Source organism: Mesoplodon densirostris, chromosome 11 (assembly GCF_025265405.1).
Source record: "Mesoplodon densirostris isolate mMesDen1 chromosome 11, mMesDen1 primary haplotype, whole genome shotgun sequence".
In the NCBI taxonomy this organism is placed as follows: domain Eukaryota; kingdom Metazoa; phylum Chordata; class Mammalia; order Artiodactyla; family Ziphiidae; genus Mesoplodon; species Mesoplodon densirostris.
The window spans coordinates 29,832,459-29,840,088 of NC_082671.1; positions in this window are offsets into that span (position 1 = coordinate 29,832,459).

Here is a 7,630-nt window from a genome sequence, read left to right on the forward strand (position 1 = left end):
ACCAATTGATGAAGGACATCAAATGGTCAGCATAAGGGTGCCCTCATGCCTTTCTCTCGCTCTAATCTAAAACCAATAAACAAAGTGAAACCCTCTTCAATATTTCACATTAACTTGGATGAGCATCTCTTCAGTAACTACAATTGTATCATAAATCTCAGTCCAAACTCTGAAATTTTAAAATTAGTAAGATCATATTATTGTGTTTATTAAAAGTTTAATATTGGGCTTTACTGGTGGCGCAGTGGTTGAGAGTCCGCCTGCCGATGCAGGGGACATGGGTTCGTGCCCATGTCCGGGAAGATCCCACATGCCGCGGAGCTCCTAGGCCCGTGAGACATGGCCGCTGAGCCTGCGTGTTCGGAGCCTGTGCTCCCCAACGGGAGAGGCCACAGCAGTGAGAGGCCCGCGTACCGCCAAAAAAAAAAAAAAAAAAAAAAAAAAGTATAATATTATAAATTAAGTGAATGTCTTCCTTTCTAACTTTTCACTTTGGTTGATTTAATGGTACTGCAATTTTATTGATATAATAACCCAATTTCTTTAATAATTAATTTATGATGACCTTAAATTTTATATTTTATGGGCAAAGGCCTTTGTGAAATTTCTTCTCCTTGGAATGTTTCTCATTTAACTGGCATCCAGTTACTCATTTTTTCACAAGAGACAGTTCCTCTTCACATAGAGATTTTTAAAAATAAAAACTAGATGTTTCTGAGTATGAATATATATGATAGAAAAATATTAAATTGTAAATATTTAAATTTCTTCACTCCAACTGCTGAGGAGTAAGGAGTCTCTATGTTGCTTGGCAATGAATATTGTGTTTTTCGTAGGGGGAATCCTGGACGTGAAGTATTGGAGAGGCCAAAATTTTCTCCATGAGAAAAAAGAGATGAAAAAATACAAAGAAAAAATCCTAGAGAGGGGATGATGGTGGACAGAAAAGCAAGGACAATATAGAGGAGAGGACTGCAGTGTTCTCAAACTTTAATGTGCATCAAGTTCACCTGGGAATTTAAGAGAATCATAAAATGATTATTAAATTAATATTAAAACACAGATTATCTGGCTCCACTCCCCAGAGCTTCTGTTTAAGTAGTCTAAGACAGGTTTTAATAATTTGCACTTCTAACAGGTTCCCAGGTGATGCTATGCTGCTGGTCCAGAGACCACACTTTAAGAACCAGTATTATAAGGAATATTTAGGAAGTTTTGCTTTGGGTTGTGTGGTATAACTTTCCAGATGATGACTCAAACCTGTTTGTCTGAGACCAAAGGATTTCCCGTAACTTGCAAAGCTAAAACTGGGAAATCTCCAGCAAGCCAGGAAGATTGGTCACCTTACAACTTATCTTCAAGATATTTTCAGTAAAGAGCTAAAATACTGGCTAAAGCTTTAGTACCAAAATTTTGTGTGTGTTTTCTTTTTAATTAATTGATGAATTAATTGATGAATTTTAAACATTTTTAAAAATTGGAATGTTGAGATTGACCTCAAGGATACTTGCATTTTGGAGGTTATCATCTATGATTTTGGCCCAAGGTACAGCTATAGCTAGAAAAAATTGGCACCAAAAAGTGAGTAAACCATCACTGTGACTATCAAGTGGTCAGTATTTTAGTTCAGTAGAAAGTGGAAAAGTACTATCCTTCTCAATAAGAAGAAGGATAGACCTTGGACTATCACATCAAAGTGATAGGTACTTACACAAATTTCTCAGTTATCCAAATTACAACATTTGGGGAAACTCACTGTTAGGGAATTTTTATGACAGTAATAAATGCAAAATCTTAATAGCTTAAACCAATAAAGATTTATTTCTTGTACACTCTACCTATCCTTAGAACTCCAAAAGAAATTGCCCGTTTTGCCATAACTTGTTATATCATAATTCAAGACAAGGACAAAATAAAAGTTTAATTGAGGATCTATGATGATAGGACCACACATTCTAATGATGACTCTTTTCACAAAATAAAGACCTATGGAAAATGGAGAACATAAGGTGAATGTTAATGGTGATCAGTTTTAAAATGTAGATCTACTAAAACATAACTTACTTCATTAAAATCCCTAGAAATGGCTATGTTAATGTGAGGTCTTGATTTAGTGGCAGACCTTGGAAAAGCATTAATAGGTTATGAGAGATGTCATAATCCCAAAGTAGACAAGTGACAACAACTTCATCAATTTGCAGACAGTAAAAGTAATTCACCAACAAACTAGTGGAGTATTCTATGAAGACCTCTATTGGGCCTTTAGTGTTTCTTAGCATTCTTAAGTAATATGTTTTTCACTGATGATTATTATGTGAAAATTATTATTTAGTGGTGTGAGATAGTACCCTGGAATCTAGTTTTTCACAAAGCTCCTCAGCAGATTTTGATGCAATTAGTCTTCACCATGGAAATTTTTAAAAAAATGAAACCTGTATTTTTGACTTGGTGAATGGAAACACAAAGGAATAGAATGTAAATAAAAGGTTATTGGGATCAATGAAACATTCAGTTCAGTAAAAATTGAAGATTATTTTAAGCCATAAGTCTATGATGTTATTTTATTACTTTTGGTCTGATGTTCTAATTTCATGGCTCTGCCACTAACTTCCTACATGATTTCAGTTAAACCACTTATTTTAATTTCAGCTTCTGTTAAATGAAGGCAAGTAAATTATTAATGAAACTAACACTTCTAAAACCCCTTATGTCCTTAAAACTTTCCAATTATCTTAAAGGGATGTGTGGGATATGTATAGGGATCAGATATTTAATGTAAGATCTTGGTGGCAATCATTACAGAGAGAAACGCATGGCATGAATGGCTGGCCTTGTTCTACTACCTTCAAAAACTGTCCACTGTTTCAGGGGAAGGTCAGTAGTCTTTCAGGTATTGACAGGGGATCAGGACACGCTAGTCGAAAATGTGGCACTTTGGCATATTGAATATTTCAAGTGTAAGGAATTTGAGAAATAGATGTGCAGGAAGGACTATCTGACCTTCCAATGGAGCAGATAATAAAACCTAGGAAGGACATTCTTACCTGCCCCTGAAGTAGGTCATAAAACTCTCACATGAGAGGTGACCTTCCTATACCCAGAAGAAAGAAGCATCGTTATTTCTGAAGAGGAAGGTGAAACTGCAGAAATGCACCTCGGGGGGCTCTGAGGAACTCCAGTTCTTTATGTCTCAGCACAGAAAGAATTCAGCAAGAGGCAAATTGATAAATAAGAAGTGATTTATTAGAATAGGATGCTTGTGAGGCTTACAAGTGGGCAGGGGAGAGGGTGCCACGCCCCAAGAACTTAGTGAACTACAGTTTTGTAATCAAAGGAAAAGTGAGGTGAGGGAAAAGACCACATTTTTTCTCATTCTTGAGTAGGCGTCATGCTTCCATCATCAGTTCCTTCTCCACGTCAGGTGGGGGAGTTTTCTTGTCCCTACATGGTCAAGCCAGGACTGTCCTGGCACAATGGAAATGAACAAAAAGGCAGTAATATACACTAAAAATGGTAAATCATCTCAGGTTTCAGTATAATGTCACCCTTTCCTTATATTTTTGTTTCTAGTTTGCCCGGAGGAGCATGTACTAGGAATCATTAACTTACTGAACTCACTGGGCAGAATATAAGTCTAATGCCACCATTGTTTTATTATTTGGGGGCATGTCTCATGCTTCTGTTGCATGGTTTTGTTGCTAAGCAAGCCTGCTTGGTTTTGTGGTTAAGCAAACCTGCTTTCTCGAGTGATCATTAACTTACAGGGGTATCCCATACTTTTTTCTCTACTTATGATCCTCTAGTGGGATTAACTGTTTAATCACCCACTTTGTCCCTTTACTCTGTCCCTATCAAAGGGATACAGAGGAATCTGAATGAGCTGGCATTGCTGTTTCCTTCAGCTTAATACACTTACTTCATATTTTTTGCCCTATCATATCCTTCCATGATTTTCTGCTCTCCATCAAGTCTAGCACAAAAATGTTCAGGTTTAAACTATTCCTTGAGATCTTCACTTCCTTATGAAGGCTTCCATATCACATAAAACTTATATTAAATAAATTTGTATGCTTTTTTCTTCTCAATCTGTCTTGTGTTACAGATGTCCCAGTTGAGAACTTAGAAGAGTGTAAGCAGCTTTTGGCAGGAAGGAGCTCTCTGCAGGAGGCCCCTTTTGTCTTGACACTAACTATAAAGCAGGCACCCCCATGTTTTACTCATCTCTGGCCCTAGCACACCTTTCAAATCTTTTGATCACACAATACCTTGCTAAGATGTTGGTTCTTTCCATAGATCAAAGAAGTGGAAATGAAGAATAAGTAATTAACAGATGACCAGCTCTCTTCCCTAGCTTCCCCTTTAGTAAACTCGTGAACAAACTGTGTGAACAAGATAGCACTTAAAGAAAAATCACAAGAAGTCGACAAGCCTGCACCTTAACCTGCACACAGCGGGGGATGGTGATGACTCTGACCCCCTATCTCAATGATAAATGAGTTTACTTCCTTTTTTCCCTCTAAAAACTTTAATGGCCAAGCAGAATCTTTGGAGATTCTTTTGGGGGGACACTGAGGCCACCATCTCCCCAGACTGCCACCATTCTGATTGAAAACAGCGTTCCTTTCTACCAGCATTTGTCTCTCTCTCAAGCATTGATTTGGGGGCTGCAAGCAGCCAGACCTGAGGTCAGTAACAAGAGTAGAGGAAAAAGATATTTTTCTGCCCCTACAGTATGTATATCATAATTGAGAAAGTCATAGGTTCTGGAGTCAGTTACTTGTAGATCACATCAACCTCTTGAAGCCTAGATCATCTGAACATGATTTCAAATAAATTAAGTACAGCATGGACTAAATAATAAAATGGGAGAGAATAGGGGAAACAAAACTATGTATCACAGTAGGATCCTGACATGATTTATTCCAGTGGTTTATACTCGTTCTTATCCCACCACATATTCACTTCATACCCCTCTTATTAATAAGGAAATTGCAGAGACTGAATAGAGAGGCAGTCAGCTTAATTTGAGAAAGTTGCTTAAATTGGAGAGTGTGAATTAGCTTTAACCCAGAGAAACAGTTGAACTGAAAACCCTGAGGTTTGCAGCTCTAAAAATATCCTGACTCATTTTTTTATTCCCACCAAAGACAACAGTGACTGAGGTTATCCAAGAGATCATTTTTCTACAAAACATTGCCTGCTAGCACAAGGTAAAATTACAAAACCTAATTTATCTCCAGCATTCTTCAAATACTTTCTCTCACCTCCAGCCTCCAACCCCCAATACTGGAATTGTGTGAAGTCAACGCAAACTATAAAAGTCTTCGAATTTAAGTGTCTAATATGTGAAAGCCATTCTGGGGACTACAAATATAAATGATACATAGTGCCACCCATTAAGATGCTCATGCTTATTATTTAGTAGGAAAGACAGAACGCTGCAATAGAGATGTTAAGAACAATCAAACTTACAGGCACGGAGACGCCTTCCTTAAATAAAACACCCCAATTTCTAAAATACTGCTTTCCCCAACTCCCGTAGAGTACTGTGATCTGCCTATCCGAATGCACTATGAGTGATGATGTAAATAAATCCTCGTTCAGAGTACCGACATTTTGAAAGAGCTCTCTTTTTTTTTTTTTTTTTTTTTTACCAAACTAATTGACTGTTTAGTTTATTGAATGTTGGTGATTTATAAAATGTTGTATTTTTAATGCATAATTAAAAGATATACACAAGAAAGATATCCAGAGGCAAATTTCCTTAACTAAAACAGAAGAACTCTCTATAAGTTGGAGGGTATAAATCCAGCAAAAGGTAATGTGTACCAATGTGGCTATATTCATGAATGACATGCCTAATGAAATATGCTATTTCTTTTTTTTTCTTTTTTTTTCTTTTTTTTTTATTAGTTTCTGCTTTATAACAAAGTGAATCAGTCATACATATACATCTGTTCCCACATCCCTTCCCTCATGCATCTCCCTCCCTCCCACCCTCCCCATCCCGCCCCTCCAGGCGGTCACAAAGCACCGAGCTGATCTCCCTGTGCTCTGCGGCTGCTTCCCACTATCTATCTCCCTTACGTTTGGTAGTGTATATATGACCATGCCTCTCTTTCGCTTTGTCACAGCTTACCCTTCCCCTCCCCATATCCTCAAGTCCATTCTCACGTAGGTCTGTGTCTTTATTCCCGTTTTACCCCTAGGTTCTTCATGACATTTTTTTTTTTTAATTCCGTATATATGTGTTAGCATACGGTATTTGTCTTTCTCTTTCTGACTTACTTCACTCTGTATGACAGACTCTAGGTCTATCCACCTCATTACAAATAACTCAGTTTCGTTCCCTTTTATGGCTGAGTAATATTCCATTGTATATATGTGCCACATCTTCTTTATCCATTCATCCGATGATGGACACTTAGGTTGTTTCCAGCTCCGGGCTATTGTGAATAGAGCTGCAATGAACATTTTGGTACATGACTCTTTTTGAATTATGGTTTTCTCAGGGTATATGCCCAGTAGTGGGATTGCTGGGTCGTATGGTAGTTCTATTTTTAGTTTTTTAAGGAACCTCCATACTGTTCTCCATAGTGGCTGTACCAATTCACATTCCCACCAGCAGTGCAAGAGTGTTCCCTTTTCTCCACACCCTCTCCAGCATTTATTGTTTCTAGATTTCTTGATGATGGCCATTCTGGCTGGTGTGAGATGATATCTCATTGTAGTTTTGATTTGCATTTCTCTAATGATTAATGATGTTGAGCATTCTTTCATGTGTTTGTTGGCAGTCTGTATATCTTCTTTGGAGAAATGCCTATTTAAGTCTTCTGCCCATTTTTGGATTGGGTTGTTTGTTTTTTTGCTATTGAGCTGCATGAGCTGTTTATAAATTTTGGAGATTAATCCTTTGTCAGTTGCTTCATTTGCAAATATTTTCTCCCATTCTGAGGGTTGTCTTTTGGTCTTGTTTATGGTTTCCTTTGCTGTGCAAAAGCTTTGAAGTTTCATTAGGTCCCATTTGTTTATCTTTGTTTTTATTTCCATTTCTCTAGGAGGTGGGTCCAAAAGGATCTTGCTGTGATTTATGTCATAGAGTGTTCTACCTATGTTTTCCTCTAAGAGTTTGATAGTTTCTGGCCTTACATTTAAGTCTTTAATCCATTTTGAGCTTATTTTTGTGTATGGTGTTAGGGAATGATCTAATCTCAAACTTTTACATGTCCCTGTCCAGTTTTCCCAGCACCACTTATTGAAGAGGCTGTCCTTTCTCCACTGTACATTCCTGCCTCCTTTATCAAAGATAAGTTGGCCATATGTGCGTGGGTTTATCTCTGGGCTTTCTATCCTGATCCACTGATCTATCTTTCTGTTTTTATGCCAGTACCACACTGTAAAGAGCTCTCTTTTAATCTAAAAATGACTTAGTAAAGTTCATTCAGCAGTAAAGGGTCTCTCTGGACCTTCAAGTTTTAATCTGAAACTTCCACAACCAACACTCCCCCTCCCACCCTCCAAAGTTGATGAAATCAAATGCCTTGGAACTGAATGTTTTAGTAATTCAGATCACTTGAGAGAAAAAAATAACCTGGGCGGGGGAAGGTGCAAATTTTTAGAGCTTGGGGAT